Source organism: Desmodus rotundus, chromosome 2 (assembly GCF_022682495.2).
Source record: "Desmodus rotundus isolate HL8 chromosome 2, HLdesRot8A.1, whole genome shotgun sequence".
NCBI classification, from domain to species: Eukaryota; Metazoa; Chordata; class Mammalia; order Chiroptera; family Phyllostomidae; genus Desmodus; species Desmodus rotundus.
Window position 1 is genome coordinate 159768363 of NC_071388.1, and position 17320 is coordinate 159785682.

The 17320-nt window shown below is 38.7% G+C and overlaps 1 protein-coding gene across 6 annotated transcripts in view; it reads left to right on the forward strand.

Moving 5' to 3' along the window:
- The window catches only part of RAPGEF4 (Rap guanine nucleotide exchange factor 4), a 278213-nt gene that overhangs the window by 88999 nt on the left and 171894 nt on the right, over positions 1 to 17320 (forward strand). The window contains exon 1 of one of the 6 annotated variants that reach the window (XM_071220672.1): positions 8587 to 8840. The exons of 4 other annotated variants lie outside the window; for them this stretch is intronic. The gene's annotated coding sequence lies outside the window, so the exon portion shown is untranslated. Of the gene's footprint in view, positions 1 to 8586; positions 8841 to 17320 lie in introns of those variants that run through there. One more of the 6 variants, XM_053918784.2, reaches the window with a different exon arrangement.

Sequence of the window (17320 nt, forward strand, 5' to 3'; positions counted from 1 at the left end):
GAATCAAGAGTTGGAGTGTTCATTTTTCTTCACCTTCTTGACACTTCACCCTTCAATTCACACAGTCCTTTTGCTGGGTTAGTAGTTTCATTTTTAGTATAGAACTCAAGTTTAATTAAAGCTTACTTGCCATTTAAAATAATAATGTGTTTAGCATTCTTAACTACCTTGAGTGAATTGCCTGTAGCAGCTCACCTAATTCGTTTGTTTGTCACCTTATTACTGCTGCTGGCACATTTTAAAGGACGCCGCTGTAATGAAACACCGGGGTGGAGTCGGGGCACTGGGTGCCTTCTGTGGCAAATGCTAAGGAGATGGTCTCTCCACCCTGGTCTGTTTGTTCAGCTGGAAGGTTTTAATCATCCTACTGAGTTGTCATCATCAAAGTTTTAAAAAGCTTCAGTGTTGGAAAATCATTAGTAATGAAGTGTCTGGGAGGGAGACATGAAAAATGTGAGTAGCATTCACGTCCAGCCAGAATCTGCCACTCAGGTGTCCCCCTTTAGCTTCTTATGCTGAATGTGGGTACGCCTTTCCTTACCCCCACAATATTTTCCTGCAGGCTCGAGAGCGTGTGTAATGGGATCGTATTTCTAATGCATTTGAGGAACTTACAATAAAGCATTGGAAGGCTTGTCTGGTATCAGTGGGAAAATATGTGTAGAATAAGGCAATAATTTTGTTATTCTGAATGTATTATTATCATTAATCAGTGTTAATAAGTAACCACTCAGAGGAGAGGGTTTTAGAGAACTTATATTAATATAGAGGTAAGAACGATTTATTATTTCCATGTCAGGTAGTGTGGGTTTTCTGTATGGGTCTTAGCTCATAATCTTTGGGAGTGCTATTTTGACTTGTTTTGTGTGCCAGGGTAGCTTCTCTGTTTTAGCAGAGAGGAATGTGGGATTTCTTTAACGTTTTGGACAAGTTTGCAGGGCAACTTGAATCGGCTTCTAATTTATTGATGTTAAATAATTGCAGAGCCTACACTTTATAAGCTGATTTATATTCTCCCTATAAAATATGATGCAACATAATAGAACACATTGCATTAATTTAAATATTTCCTGTTGTCTATAACCAAAATGTGGAAAACATTCTACCAAGAGCCCTTCATTAGTGTTAGTTAGATACTAAAAGCATCTCTGGATGATGTAGCCAGAAGGCATATCTCAAATAGGAAACATTCTCTGTTTTATACTAATGCATTATTTGTAGAGAAAGTGTATATGCATCTTATGGAACACTAGTAATGAAGTAAATGAATAACAGCGTCAGTGTTTCATGTTTGCACTCCAATTTGGGGCTCCATGATGAAGGCAGGAAGAGTGCTCCCTTCTACGCCAGATAGAGCCTGCATCCTAATGTACTCTCTTTGTTCATGAAGGCACAGCCCTGGTCCAGCATCAATAGGACATGCCCTTTTAGACTCTTTGTTGTGATGGAAAGGATGCTACCCTGAGGTTCCAGAGACGTGCTGTGGTCACTTAGTAACCCTGTAACCTTAGACAAGTTACTTCTCCGGACTTCATTTCTTTACCTGGAAAGTGGTTGTGTGAATTAGAAATTTTCTAAGGTCATTCTAATAAAACTCTGTGCCTCTAGTGTTACTGAATTATCTCTGACCCATATTCCTCTCCATGGTCTCCATGCATCCAGGGATAGGAGCTGGGGACAGCCAGAAGGTGTGACTTAGAATGAAGCAGATAGGATCACAGGGGCATCCAGCTCTCTGCCTTGTCAGTGCTCTGAGTTCTGATGAGCCTGCACCTAACCGCAGACCAGACCTGAGCTGGCTTTTCAATTCTCCTCCTCACGTGGGATAGGGAAGTAGGGATGCTGTGAATGAGGTTAGAGGCAAAAACATCTGGAAGATACTCTTTTTAAAAATATTTTATTTATTTTCAGAGAGGGAAAGGGAGGGAGAAAGAGAGGGAGAGAAACATCCATGTGTGGATGCCTCTTGTGTGCACCCCCCACTGGGAATCTGGCTCTAAACCCAGGCAGGTGCCCTGACTGGGAATTAAACTGGTGACCCTTTGGTTTGCAGGCTGGCACTCAGTCCACTGAGCCACACCAGCCAGGGTGAATATACTCTTGATATCTAAAATAAAACTCTGCCTTGGCTTGTGTGGCTCAGTGGATTGAGTGACAGCCTGCGAACCAAAGGGTCACTGGTTCCATTCCCAGTCAGGGCACATGCCTGGGATGTGAGCCAGGTCCTCAGTAGGGGGCAGGGGAGAGGCAACCACACATTGATGTTTCTCTCCGTCTCTTTCTCCCTCCCTTCCTCTCTCTCTAAAAATAAAGAAATAAAATTTTTAAACAAATAAAATAAAATAAAACTCTACTTTGGTTTAAGAAACATGAAAAATTCATTTCATCTTATTTGACTTAGAAAAAGACTCTACACATTATGACTTTTAAACGTTGACATACTTTTTGCATTACTAATGGATTTCTTCTTTATTTTATTTTTAAGTTATAATGTAAAAATGTTAATAAATATTATCAAAAATTCAAACTGTATGCACAAAATGCTAAGAAAAAGAGAAAATTCTTTTCCTCTACCACTGTTTAGGTATATCTGCTGTTAACATTTTTATCCGTATATTTTCAGACATTTTTCTATGCACATGTCAAAGCAGTTGGTGTGCATATCTTTTTGCCTTAAAAATCGTGTTATACTGTAAACACAATGATGTCAAGGGGTTTTTTAAACTTAAATGTCTTTCATGGCTATTCTGCCATGAGATCATCGCAAGGTATGTGTTCATTAAAAACGACAACTTGATATGTTTGTATAAGTGTGTAAACATATTAGATCATATCTAAAGCAGTAACTCTGTGGACAGTGTCACACTAATCCACTTCATCCACACACTCCCTTGACCTGTTTTAGGAATGTCCGTGAGAACGGGCCATTCTCTAGGCATTCCAGTGGTACCTGCCCTGAACTCTTTCATAACTTGGACCCCAGAATGAAGACAATCTTATTCCTAAAAGTAGCTCTTTATTGGCTATTCTGACTAATAAATCTATATGTATTATCAATAAGCTAGTATGTAACCTTTGCAGATTTTATGTATTTTTTAAAATTTTGCTTGATGCTTATATAGTGCTTACTGTGTATTAGGCACAGTTCTAAATACAGTTCAAATTTAAGGTCATTTGATCCTTATGACAATTATATGAGGTAGGTACTATAATTATTCCATTTTAGATTTCCTATGATTTTTCTATATAGACAATCATGTCATTTCCAAATAGTGAGTCTTATTTTTTCTTTCTAATCTTTATGACTTTTATTTATTCTCTCTGCCTAACTGTAGTGGTGAGGACCATTAGCACAAGGGTGAATGGACGTGGTGAGAGTGGACATCCTTTCCTTGTTGCCAGTTTTAGGGGGAAGTGTTCAATATGTCACCATTAAATATGATTTTAACTGAAGATTGATGAAATCTCCTTCTAGTTTCAATTTGCTGAGAGTTTTTTTTTTAAAAAATCATGAGTTGATATTTAATGTCAGATGCCTTTTCTGGATGTGTTAAAATTCCACATAGTTCTTCTATTTTATTCTGGTAATACGGTAAATTATAATGATTGATTTTTTAAATGTTAAAACTGTATTACATTCCTGAGATAAACCCTACTTGGTCATGATTTTTAAAGGATAATTCTCCTCTTTATATATTGGATTTTATTTTATAATGTTTGTTGATTTTTGTGTCTATATTCATATATATTGAGCTGTAATTTTCTTTTCTTATAGTATGTTTGTCAGATTTTGGTATCAGGGTTATGTTGGCCTCATAAAGTGAGTTGGGGAGTGTTCCACCTTGCTGTATTTTCTGAAAAGGTTTATGTAGGATTAATATTTTTTTCTTTACTTGTTTGATAGAATGCACCATGAAACCATTTGTACTGGAGTTTTCTTAATGGGAAGGATTTTGATAATATATTCAATGACTTTAATAGACATTGAGCTATTAAAATCTTTAATTTCATCTTTTGTCAGTTTTGGTCAATTCTATTTTTTAAGAAATTTGTCCATTATAGTCACTTATTATCATTTCAATATGTTAGGATCTCTAGAAATATCTTGTTTTTTATTCCTGATACTGGTTGTTTGTATTCCCTCTTTTTAATTTTTTTGATCAGTCTAGCGAGGAATTTATCAATTTTGTTGATCTCTCAAATAAGCAACTTAAATAAAATTTTTTCCTATTGTTTTCTGGTTTCCTATTTCATTGATTTCTGCTCTTTTTAAAAATTAATATTTCCTTTTTATTTACTTTAGATTTAATTTGCTCTCTTTTCTAACTTCTTAGGTGGAAACTTTTGTCATTGCTTTTATACCTTTGTTCTTTTCTATTATAAACATTGAAAGCTATAAATTTCCCTTTACACACTGCTTTAACTGTGCCACACAAAATTCTGATAAGTTATGTTTCTATTTTATTTAATTCAAAATATTTTTGTGTTTTCTCTGTGATTATTTTTTGGCCTATGAGTTCTTTAGAAGTGTCTTGTCAATTTCTTAATATTTGTGGGTTTCTAGGTATCTTATTGTTATTATTTTTAGTTTAATTGAATTGTGGTCAGAAAACATATTTTGTAGGATTTCAGTCTTTCGAAATTGATTGAGACTTGGTTATAGCGCACCAGATTGCCTGTCGCGGTACTGTACCACGTGCACTGGGAAGGAATGAGTATTCTGCAGTTCCTGGGGCAGGGTGCTATGAACGTCAGTTAGATCAATGTAGTTGATAGTGATGCTCAGGTCTCCTATGTCCTCGTTTTTGTTGTCCTGCTGTTCTCTCAGTTATTGAGAGAATAGACAAAGTCTCCTACTATGATTGTGGATTTGTCTGTGTATTCAATACTTCTGTTCATTTTTGCTTCAAAATGTTCTATTTGGAACTCATGAATTTATTATTTTTTTCAGATAAATTGCCTGTTATCATTATAAGATGTCTCTGTGTCTGGTAATACTCATTGCCTTGTTATCGAGTTCATATATCACTATAGCCATTTCAGCTTTGTTCATTTGTAGTTTTTTAACCTATTCTTCGGATTAGATAGGTTACATTGTTCTATCTTCAAGTTCACTCATAGTCTCCCCAGCCCCAATCTGTTAGGTTCATTCAGTGAATTTTTTTCATATATTGTATATTTTAGTTTTAGAATTTCAAGTTGGTTCTTTTTTATATTTTCCCCTTCTCTGCTCATATTTCTTTTACATTCTTTAGCGTAGTTATAATAGCTACTTTAAAATCCTTGTCTGCTAATTCTAATATCTGTATCATCTCAGAGTTCTTCTCTGTGGATTACTTTTTCTTTAGAGGATGGGTTATATTTTTGTATTTCTTTGTATATCTAGCAATTTCAGAATGAACCTCAGACATTGTCAGTCATATGTTACAGAGATTCTGAATTCTGTCATATACTTTTGAAGAGTATTGATTTTCTCCTTTAGCTGGCACTTAACTTGGCAGAACTCAAATTCCAATTTTGTCTTCGCTGTGACAGACAGCAGCAGGAATCTCTTGAGGTCTTTTTGCCTTAGGTGGGCTGGTTGGAGTCTATTCCATACATGTATAATATTGGAATCAGTTAGAGATTTGATCAGGTTCTATATATTGAGTTTGGGCCTTCCCCTCTGTGGCTACCTTTTCTCTGGAATTTCCACCCTCATTTTCTAGTTGTTATCATCTTCCAGAACCTCATGCTCTGATTCCTCAACCAGTAAGACAGCGGGTGTCTATCTGAGATCTAGCTACGCTGTGGTGCTGACTCATGGACCTGCCCTCAGAGGAGAAGCTGCAAAATATTGGGAATTTATCAAGAGCCATTCCTCCAAGGGTCACCCCTCCATTACTCAGAGTACAGTTATTGTACAGAGTACAGAATAAAGAGTACAGTTTCCACCTGTTCTTGGTCACTCTCAGAGAGTTAGGTTTTTTCCATTAATGTTTTATCCAGAGTTTATAATTTTTATCCATGGGAAATTTGGTTTGATGTGAGTTACTTTTATGGCCAGAAGCAGAGCTCTATTAGCCCACTTTACAGATGAATTACACACACACACACACACACACACACACTACAGTAAGTTTGAGTACCTTACCCAAGGTCATGTCTGTGACTTGAACATAGGCAGATAAGCAGTTTGATTCCAGATCCTTAGGATTTCAGGAGGAGGATTGAATGGTGAAAAATTTCAGGACAATGGCAAGATGTATGGGAAATACTGTGGGATTAGTGGGGAGAAAGGTGTCAATTCCTTATGCAGTGGACCAGTCTCAGGATCTTACCACTCAGTGGACACTTTATATGTCTTTGGGTGTTTACATTATGTTATCTACTAGTTTATATACAAGTTTCATGAAAGAACTGTGTTACTTTTGGTTAACTGTAAGATCTTTAGTTATGAAACACCCCTTATTTTCAGGGTTCTGTGATATTGGGCTCCGTGGGCCATCTTACTTAGAAACTGGTGAAGTTTGTCATGTGGGCCTTTTAGTGATTCAAATAAAGAGTACTGTTGAAGAAGAGTAGTATACAGTAGTATAATGAATGTAGATGAGTTGTTTATTGAAGAAACTCATAACCATAATTATGAGGTAGTTGCCTTTAAGAAATGTAAGCCTAAGATTAATTTAGCTGATGTGAACCTTAGACCTTGGAAGCATAACAATAGGACCAAGCTTGAGCAACATTTGTTTTAGAGTTTGTACTCTTTCTTAAATGTTTTCCTTTTTCTTCCCTAGCTTAAGTCAGTTTTGGTTAACATTCATCAAATGATGAATTTCTTATCCTTATCTTCTTATCCTTGGGTTTCATCTTCATTTTTTTTTTTTTGGTATTTTTGAGTCTGGCTTGCTTCATATTGATTTTGTCATAGTCGATAAACTGATTTGTAAAGTAGTGAAATCTCTTCGGTTGTGCTACCTTCAAACTAAAGGAAAAGGCCTATGTATTTGCTTTTGTTTGGAAATACAACCACACTAGTGCTTGTATACCATACTTGAGCTGACTGACTAGTCAGAAGCAGGGGTTCAATACTTGATTGATTGATGGCTCTGAATCCCAGCCAGTCAGTTCTGGGAAGGTGGGCTTACCTTCTGAGTGAAATAAAGCTGAGTCCTTGAAGGCCATGATAAAGATTTTGGCGTTCTTCCTAAGAATGACGGGAAGCTATGCAGAGTTTTAAGCGGCTGAATGACAAACACAGATTTAAATTTTTTAAATAATCACTCTGGATGTTTGTGGAGGAGTTTAGTATAGTCATGTTCTATAGTATAGAAATGAACATACTAATGTTTAAAGTCTAACCCAGGGATACAATGTAGAAGCACGGATACCCTGGATAGTCTTCAAGCAGCCCACTTGAATATTATTTCTCCTGATTGCAATTTTGAAAAAAGTTGAAAAACTGAAAGTTTGACACTGATTTTTTAAATGTGATTAAGGGCCTGGAATGTGAGTATTTTGTATTCATGACAAGAGAAATTTTATTTTCATAAGGAAACCTTGAAACAATGCAAATATCAAAGATTAGAAAATTGAATATTACAAAGCTACTAAAAGTGTCAATTCTGTATTTTACACTTATATGGAAATTGATATGTCATACTTTGTTAATTTTCAAAAACAAAATTAAAAATTTAGTATATATATATTTAAAATGACAAAATCATGTTTTCTTTTAACAAAAAATATACAAAATAGAGATGAAACTTGTTATACTTTATTGACCCTCCAAATTCTGTTGCTTAACATCTGTTAGAAAGTTCTGTTGTTCAAAGTGAAAAATAATCTAATCTTATTTAAGGAATCATTGGAAATCTGAGTTAAGAGCATTGAGATGCTGCTAAGACAGTAGCATTGTCAAGAGATTACAAATTTTCATATGAAAATGTACTGATGTGTTTCCTCTTCCCACACATTTGTGGAGATGGAGGAAATTTTACACACATCTTAAAGAAAGAAATTGACAACTCCTGAATTATACACATCTTTTCAGAAGGTTACAAGTTTAATAATGATTTGTTTGATTGATTCTCCCAAATTTTTATAGGAATAGGATTTTATGCTTCTTGTATGCAACTTGCTAAATCATAGCACTCATATTCCTCATTTAAATAAGCATTTAAACTTGCAGAAGCAAAACAAAGATGGGGAAAAAAAGGAAGCGATTTCTTAGGGGAAAAACAGCCACCGAAAGGTGCACTGCACCCTGGGCAGTAAGTGGAATATCAGATTACTCTGTTTTTGTAAATAGTGTCAATTCTGCCTTCTGAGCTGGAAAACTGGCAAGTGACAGCTCTCTCTAGTATTTCCTGAGGCCATCTGTACCATTTTGGAGAATAAATCATAAATAGACCTTTGAACTAAGACAGTCTTGCTCGATCTATCCTTTTGCAACTGACTGCCAGTCCCAACGGGATATCGAAGGGGAGGCTCACTAGAATAAACAGTGGAATCCTTGTCCAGGAATGACTGCCTGGCAATTGTTTCATGGAAAACAGGGAGGGGTGGGGGCCAACAGCCCTGCTCTGTTCACTGGCTCTTTAATTTAGATTACCAATGATAAAGCCGGGGCTCCGGCTAAAGAAAGGTAGGATGCATACGCAGAAACATTAGTGCTAATATGCTGCAGAAAGACCAGATAAATCAGCCCAGCTCTCATACATCACTGAGGGAGAAGCTGATTGCAACTTGACCATGTGCCTGAGTAGTCCCATCAGTGAGAAGAGCAGAACATGGATTAAAAAGCACTAGAATGTACCTTTAGGGCTACTGCTGTGCTGGACCTGGGAGAAGTGTCTGGTGTAAGTTTCAGCTTGTTTTATCCACGTATTTACCAGTGTGTTCCCACGCAGGGAGCTTGTTTCTCTTTCTCTGTTTTCAGTGGAAGCTGCAAGCATGTTTATTTACAGTCGTAGCCTTTATTTTGTATAAATGTAATACCAACCTAATAAAAGTTCTTAACAGAGGACAGTTTAGCCCAGTGTTTATCCAGGAGAGAAATGTGGAAAAGTGGTGGTTATCATTACTGCCTATAGGACTGCCTGTGGGTGAGTTTCGTTTTTCTGGTTTTTGTTATGTGGGGAGGTGAGGGTGAGAGGGGTAGATTTTAAACTAAAAACTTAGTTCTTTTGCCATTCATTGAAAAAAAGCGTGTTGGTAACCCAGCATTTCGTTCCTCCTGAGGTCTTTTGTTTTGAAAAACTGTGTTTGAATATGTGAGCCAGACTGCTCGAAGACATTATATTTTGTGACTGGGATGTTTGTATTGTTTTATATCTGTTATTGGACAATATAATCATAAAGGATGTTTTCTATGGACCTTTTTATATTTCAAAATTAAGTACAGATGGTAATTTCCAGCCGTTTTAAAAATTTGTCAATTATTTAATTTAGTGTCACTCAAGCATCTGCACAGGGAGAAAGCTGAGATGGTACAAAACTGAATAAGCATTGATTGCTCGTCTGAATTGCGTCTTTAAAGTTTTTTTCCTCAAATCTCTGATTTCACAGTTTATTTTTACCAAATTAGATTATCATGTTTCATTATCGAGACTGAATGGGTGGAACTCTCTCAGATATCCTACATTTCCCATTGGAACAGCGTGCAAAGCGCTTGCTGGTTGTGACTCTGAGGGAAATTCTCACGCCAGCTCACCTAGAAGAGAGCTTAAATAATGCATGGGCAAGAGCGGGGCAAGATGGAATTCACGGCCCAGAGGCCGAGTTCGGGCTTTTTGTTCAGAGGAGAGGCTGCGTAAGTGTGAGCCCGTAACATACTCCGGGGCTCCAGGGGAAGGGCAGAAGTGAATGAGGTTAGAGGCCACACAGAGCTGTCCACGTGTTAATTCAAAACAAGCCTTAAAGCAGTCCGTTGGGCCAACAGTGTGGTTTGAGGGAGGGAGAAAGGGAAACATGAAGTGTCCACTGTGAACAGGATCAGCCTCCGGAAAGTTCCATCAGACAGACACAGGAAGTGAATGTTTTCCAGGGGGCAGCCTGGCCCTAGAGAGGGTGGATGTTTGACTGAGGTGAAGCAGCATGGCAGTCTCGTTAAGAAAGGATAAACCTTGACCAAACAGCAGCATTCTGTATACTACGTCTTCCATCTTGTCCTAATTAGAGGACAACGTCTGCTGAATCCTAATCTCTTTAATTGTTGGTAGAGCAGGCATGCGATTTGCTATAAATACACATGAGCATTCATTTCTGAAATAATGGCTGTTGCCAAATATGTTAGACCGACAGGAGTGCTGGCCTAGGGGAGGCTGTGCTGAATAGTTGAGTTTTAGAGGTAATGGACCAGTTGAGCATCATTGCACAGCTGGGCCAGCAGCTGCACCCAGTGCTCTGTCAAGTTTGGCCTCTAATTTCCTTGAACTTGTCCTTGTTTGCCAAAATGATGAACATAGCAAGAACTTGTTTCAAATGAGCCCAGTGCAAGCAAAAAAGACCCTCTCCAAGGAGTTTTTGTTGAGGTATTTAGTCTACAGCAGCAGTGTCCAAATGAGGTATTGATTAGGCAATGGGAAGTTTGAATAATCATAAAAATAAAAAACCAAAGACAAAGTTGTGAAATGAGGTAAGCTGGCAGGAGACCAGAGTACATTAAAAGGCTGCATTGGGTCATCACTGTCCTAACTAAAGGACATATGGAAAAATCCCATAATAACATCCAGCAATAATTATCTTGTAGTTAGGAAAAAATAAATAAGCCTGTGGGTTGGAAGGCAGCCCAGTAATCTCAACGTCTTTTTTTCCTAACGTCGTATTGTCCTGATAGTCTTTGGGACTGGGTCAGGAGGAAGTGTCAGAGAGAGCGGTTCATATTAAGAATCGTCCGTTGACTAAACAATGCAATTACTGGCAGGCCGAAATGAGACAGCAGCAAGGACTCTCCCTCCATTCCCTGGTCCAGGCTCGAGCAAGTATTTGTTTAGCACATACCGTGTATCCAGCATGTTGTAGATACATACTCTAACCAGAGAAATTATAAACTTTTTTAAGAGCAGACACTTGGATTTATACTTCTCATGTATGAATCCGTCTCTTGAAAATCAGTGGCCTTGATATGGTAATCATTGCAAGTCTATCTAGTTCCTTGATTTTAAGAGAGATTAAACATCAAATGTTTTTATGTGAGTTTGTTTGTTTGTTTATGTTACAACAGAGATGACTCTTCCCTTCTGAGGTTTGAGGGGCAGTGACTCAAACACTTACAAATTAGGCAATTTTGGAGGAAACATGTAACCTGTGGGAGAGTGAGTTTCCTGCGAGTGTCATGAAGAAAGTAACGCTCATCATGCAGAATTGTGAGAATTAAGAGAGAGGTGCTTTCCTGCCCTCACAGGAGATAAGCAAGATGATTTACCGCATGGACTGAATGTGTGGTAGGCTGCTGGGGGTGGGAGAGAAGGAGCAGAAGTGGCAGGAAAGCTGGCTAGGAGGGTGTATCAGAACCTTTCTTCCTTTCTTTCTTTTTTTAAAAGATTTTATTTATTTATTTTTAGAGAGAAGGGAAGGAAGGTAGAAAGAGAGGGAGAGAAACATCAATGCGTGGTTGCCTCTCACATGCTCCCTGCTGGGAACCTGGCCCACAACCCAGGCATGTGCCCTGACTGGGAATCGAACCAGCGACCCTTTGGTTCCCAGGCCCCGCGCTCAATCCACTGAGCTGCACCAGCCAGGGCAAGAACCTTTCTTGAGCATGTGACCTGAGACAGGATGGTGCCAGTGGGAACACAGGTAAAAAGATGAATCTGAAATATGTTTTAAAGGGAAAATTGAGAGAGTCTGGCAGCTGATTATATTAAAGTAAGGTGAAGAGGAAGGAGGAAGATTATAAAGGAGGAACAGGCACAGTGCCAAGGGGAAAGATTACAGGTGTGTGATCACAGCAAGGTCTGTGTTCTCTGCAACTCAAAAAGCTAGAACAATCTGGTCCTTCAAGAACTTAGAAACTAATAAAACAGAGAGAAGAGGAAATCGGAGTGCCTAGGGAACTTATGTAAAGGGAAAGAAAAAAATCAATAATAAACCAATAATATAAGACTATTGTTAACAATAGAGAGAGAATTCAGAGGAATTGCTTAAAATGGCAAATCTATGTTTGGAGTTTTTCCCAGACAAGACCCACAATCATCAAATAATTAGACTCTTCTGCAATCTTGGAGCTTATTTCAGTTTTCCTGAGTGGAAAAATGCCACCGAGGGGACACAAATAGTGTCAGGGCTGGGAAGAGAAAGAGCATGAGGAAGAGAAATCCCCAAAATAGCTTGGCTGTAAAGAGGAGATGGGAGCCAAAAGATGACTGGTTGACCTTTCAGAACTTAACCACTTATTATGATGACTTATCAGAAAGTTTGGCCACTGTTATTCCTTAAATAACTCACTGTGATTTTTTAGGAAATTCAAGCAGGAATCAAAACTATATCTAACCCCTAACTGGTAAATAAGCTGTGATCCAGAAGGCTCATTTATTTACAAATCCTTTATGGGAACAATGTTGCAAATATCTTTGGGCTACTTTTTAAAAGTCTGCTCAACTCATCCTATAGTAGAAATCATGTACATTTGCAATAAAAAATTAATAGCTAAAGGACTTCTAGGTTAATAATTAAAATATATGAGCCATAATCCCAAGAATGGAAAATGTTTTGAATGTTAGTGCTGGGGGAAATGCAAGTTAATTACAAGATGGTGTGTGCTATGGCTATTTTAAAATGTGTGTCCACTTTCACTGACTTTACTATTTACTAGACTTTGAATTAAAAAATTTTTAAATATAAGGACGTCTTTGTCCTTATTTCAGGCATATCATGAATTTTACCTTTAATGATGGGTGCTGTGACCAGGATTGTTTTCACAAATTGGAAAGGAAAGGGAATGAGGACGAGAGAAAAGGTGGGAGGGAGAAGCACCTAAGGTAGCTGGGGCAGAAGTCAAAGGAGAGAGGAGAAAGAGCAGGTCTGAAGAATGAGTGAGAAGGTGTTGCATGAAGGGAAATAGGACAGTTCTGAAGAGAGGATATTGGGACAGATAGCTCCCTGGATCAGTCACCAGGGGGTGCTCAAGACTCAGAGAAGTTGATTCTTGAGTAGGTGATGTGCTCACGTGACTGGTAATAGATGGTAGACCTGGGCGATCTCCTAGGAACCTTTGGTCTCCTTTTGTTTCCCCTTGCAGCCTTCTCTTGTCTTCACTTCCTTCCCCATACACTTTGGGTACCATGGTCTATCATTGTATCCACCCTCTTACCCATACTTTCAGTTCTCCCATTCATCCATTCAATAAAGATTTTTTGAGTGGTTCCTATTTGCCAGGTATTGTTGTTTCAGATACTTAGAAATGAACAAAGCCTGCCCTTGGCACTTACCAGGCCAGATACCAACGCTTAATCAATCCAGTTCTGGGCTTTCTCCTGCCTCCAACCATATTGTTAAGCACAGGTAGAGAAAATTGTACTGCAGTCCAGGTTGAAGATGTGATAAATTTATGACCTCTGGTCTCAGTTGGACTCTTTAGTATAGCTCAGCAACCCTTATGTGCTTCCCTCATACTCTTCTGCCACTCTCCCCAAAACTTATTTGAAGACTTTTCTGCTTTCCTCAAATCTTTGGCCAGACCGCACCCCTCATACCTCTTACCATGCAAGATTTCAGTTTCCTGCCACCAAGTCTATTAACCTTATAAGCCGAATAAAATTGTTTGCCTTGAGGACAGTTCAACACAGTGAAAGTCAAATCTGACTCCAGAAAGCCTTTACTGAAAGCTTCTCGAGGAATCAACCAAGACCAAATTGTGAACTAATTTCAGATCACGTAGCCAGATTGTCTAAATATTTTCTTCACACATCTTTCTCCCCAAAGTCTGGCTCCTCACAGTAGCTATCAGTTAATTCTCCTCCTTTCTCCTCCTCTAACCCACACTAATTCACTTCATCTTCTTACCCCTTCTTTCACTCCTTACAGGCGGAGCAAACTAGTCTACCTGGCTGCCTGCCATTTTTCTTCCACTCCTTATCTTCATCACAGATAGTTCAGTAAGCAGATTATCCTTTTTCCGAGTGAGAAGAGGAAGGCATTGATAATATTGGTGATTGAATATATATAAAATCTAAATTAAATATACGTTTTAAAGTGTCCATTTGTACTCATCCATTCCATCTTTCCTTAGGTTAAAATAGAAGAGGTTTTCTTCTGATTCCTCCCCCTATGTGCTGTGCCCATTCACCCCCATATTCTTGTGGCGCTTGCTTTATGCATCATTTCCTCTGTCTTTCAACTTTTCATTTCTAATGGGTGGGTCTTTTTCGTCAGAGTATACATGATCTCCAGCCTCTCCAATCTTTTTTTTTTTTAAAGGACAAAACAAACCCTTCATCTTTCTTGCCCATGTTTATCTACTCAGCTTTTCCTCCCCTTTTATAGCCAAACTTCTTCAAGTTTGCTGAACTGCTCTTCTCTCCTGAAAAGCCTCCCTCAACACGCCGCCTGTGCCCCCACCACACACACTACCAATTCTCTTGTATTTTATCTCTTTGGGGGCTGAAACGCTAACTCTTAAAGCTTTTTACATTCTTCCTTACTCTGTTGCTTATAGTATGAACTTGTCCTAATAAAACCAGAGTTTTGGAACTCAGAAGCCTTTTCTGTTCCAAAGCTGGTTATTGAAATAAAGAATTCTTTGACTTTCTGTGCTTTGGATTGAAAAAAAAAAAAAGAGACCTATTTAGACACTCAGTTGACTTCTTTGTTTCCTTCAGGTCTTCTCATGTCCTTGGGGTACTTGAACGATCCTGAGGCAACGGGGTGGGAGGAGGGGGGTAGTAAAAGGTAGATGAGTTATTCTTGCCTGTGGTGTGAGAAATCATCCAAGAGAAAAGACTCTTGAACCTAAACATGAAGGTCCAACGTAACCTCTTTGCTCATTGAAACAGATCCCTCATCATCTGAAATGCACCTAGACAGAAATGATTAGACATTTCTAATTTTTCAGCACTTCATGAGTTAAATGCATTTATGACTGAGGGTATGGTTATTTGTCAGGTCTATAAAATAAATTGTAGTGAAAAAGAACTAAACCTATTAGCCTTGTCCAGTTTCATCCTGACTAAATAGGCACAAACTAATGCTCATCCAGGCCAGTCTGTAAAGGTGAGGGGGTAACATTTAAGAAATTGTTTTGAACCTTCAAGCCCTGCATTTTGGAGATGTCTCAGTGACATGGAAGAAGTCTAGTGATTTGGGTCAGACAAATAAATGTTTGCGTTGCTTAATTAACATCCTTAAAGCCATTTTTGTTGAAGCATATAGAATGCTTCAAGAGTACAAGAAAGTGAACTATGTTTCACATATTCAAATTGTGTCATACCTAAGTTAACCCAAATTTTAACTATTCCTCAATGACAGGGAACCTGGAGAAGGTGTGACGTGCTTCAGTGTTGAGCTCTTATCTGGGCATGCAATTGCATTTTGAACAGATTGGAGTCAAATGGACAGATTCCTGGACTACCTAACAGAACAGCCTCCCAGTAATTGATCTCTGGAATAATAAAAGCACGAATCAAATGTTTTTTGATCAATATTATTCACACAACTCATATCCTTAATGATGGTGCTTAACTGAAAGGAAGGCCTTTGCTTCAAGGTTCATTTGCAGTCCACAGAGAACTCGAAATTTGTTTTGAAACCCCAGTGCTTCTGGAAAATACGAGTCTTATATTTCATTTTGTGGAATTAGAGTTGACTGCACAATAGCATGTTCTTTCGGGGCACAGACCTTCTCTCCTTTTTTACTCCAAGTTTCAGTAAGAGAACAGAGGGGGGTGGACAGAGGGGAAGGAACCTCTGGAGTGGGGGAAGAGCCTCGTGTATAATTTTCTCCTGTTAATGTGCTCGTGCCTTCTATGAAAGTACCTCTTGCCCTGGCTGGTGTGGCTTGGTTGGTTGGCATGTCCTCCTGTGCACTGAAAGGTTGCTGGTTACATTCTTGGTCAGAACGCACACCTAGGTTGTAGGTTCAGTCCCTGGTCAGGGCATATACGGGAGTCAGCCCATCGATGTTTCTCTTTCATATCGATGTTCTGTCTGTCTGTCTGTCTGTCTGTCTCTCTCTCACTCTCAAAAAAATCAATAAATGTACCCTTAAGTAAGGATTTTTTAAAAAGTGCCTCTTGCAGGGAGATCCAAACAAGGGAGGCAGCTGTTTGTCTGAAGTTTTTTTGTGAATTCAGAGGACTGAATTGCAGTTCCAGCATCTTAACTAAGTCAGGTTCTGCAGTTTGCCTCTTCTAAAAGGAGAACATAGGAAGTGCTTTGAACTCTTTTTTAAAAAGTCCTGAAATTTGAAAACTCAGTGGAGGAACAATTCTGTTTCTCTGAAGTCACATTTGGAGCAGTGCGGAAGGAAAGATCTGTTGCCGTGGTCTTCCCGAAACGCTAGCGTCAGCGCAGATCCGTCAGCAGCCTCAGCTCCTCTGCAGTGAGTGGAGCGGCATGTGGAACTACAAAGACAGGCACCTTGTCTCCACCACTCACTGCTGGCCGGCAGAATTTTGCAAGGTTGCAAAATGAGTCCTGTGGTATTTGGCCCATTCTAGGCCACTGGTAAGGATGGCAGTTCTTCTGGAAATGTGAACAATGCTATAATCATTCACGTATGTCATTTTGTTTTTAGAACTAACTGTGATCCTTCACAGGGGTTTCTGATGTTTGTTCGGAAATTGGATGGTAGATGGCTGGAGAACCTTACTGCTGAATCTATGCAACAGTTGAAAGCTGGTCTGAAGTGGGAATAAACACAGGCTACACTATCCTGCCCCTAATCAACTGCAGTTCATAGCATAAAACTAAGATCTTCAATTTATTTTGTCATTTTTGAGGCGTAACAAACACAGCATTCCCCAGCTTATAATATTAGCCAAGTAATTTCTTTCAGGTGTGAGGAGGGGTTATAGAATCCCTTTCTTTGACATGATCCTCATCCTTGGGGGACTGGCTTCAGTTACTGGTGTCCCTTTAAGTTTCATTCACTTGCTTGTTTTCATTCATGTATTGACTCCCACTGTGTAGCAGACATTTTTCTAGGCACCATCTTTAGAGCAGAGCCAGATTTATTTCTGATGATGGTAAAGTGTACACCCAAGAAAGCCTCTTCAAAAGGCACTTTAATGAACAAAAGAGCTCAATATTGTCACCTTGTATTGTCTGTGGCTTTTGTGGAAAGCTGAAGTTTTCTTTGTTTCAGTCATGTGCTGTAGAGGGAACGGAAAGTTTTGGGTCC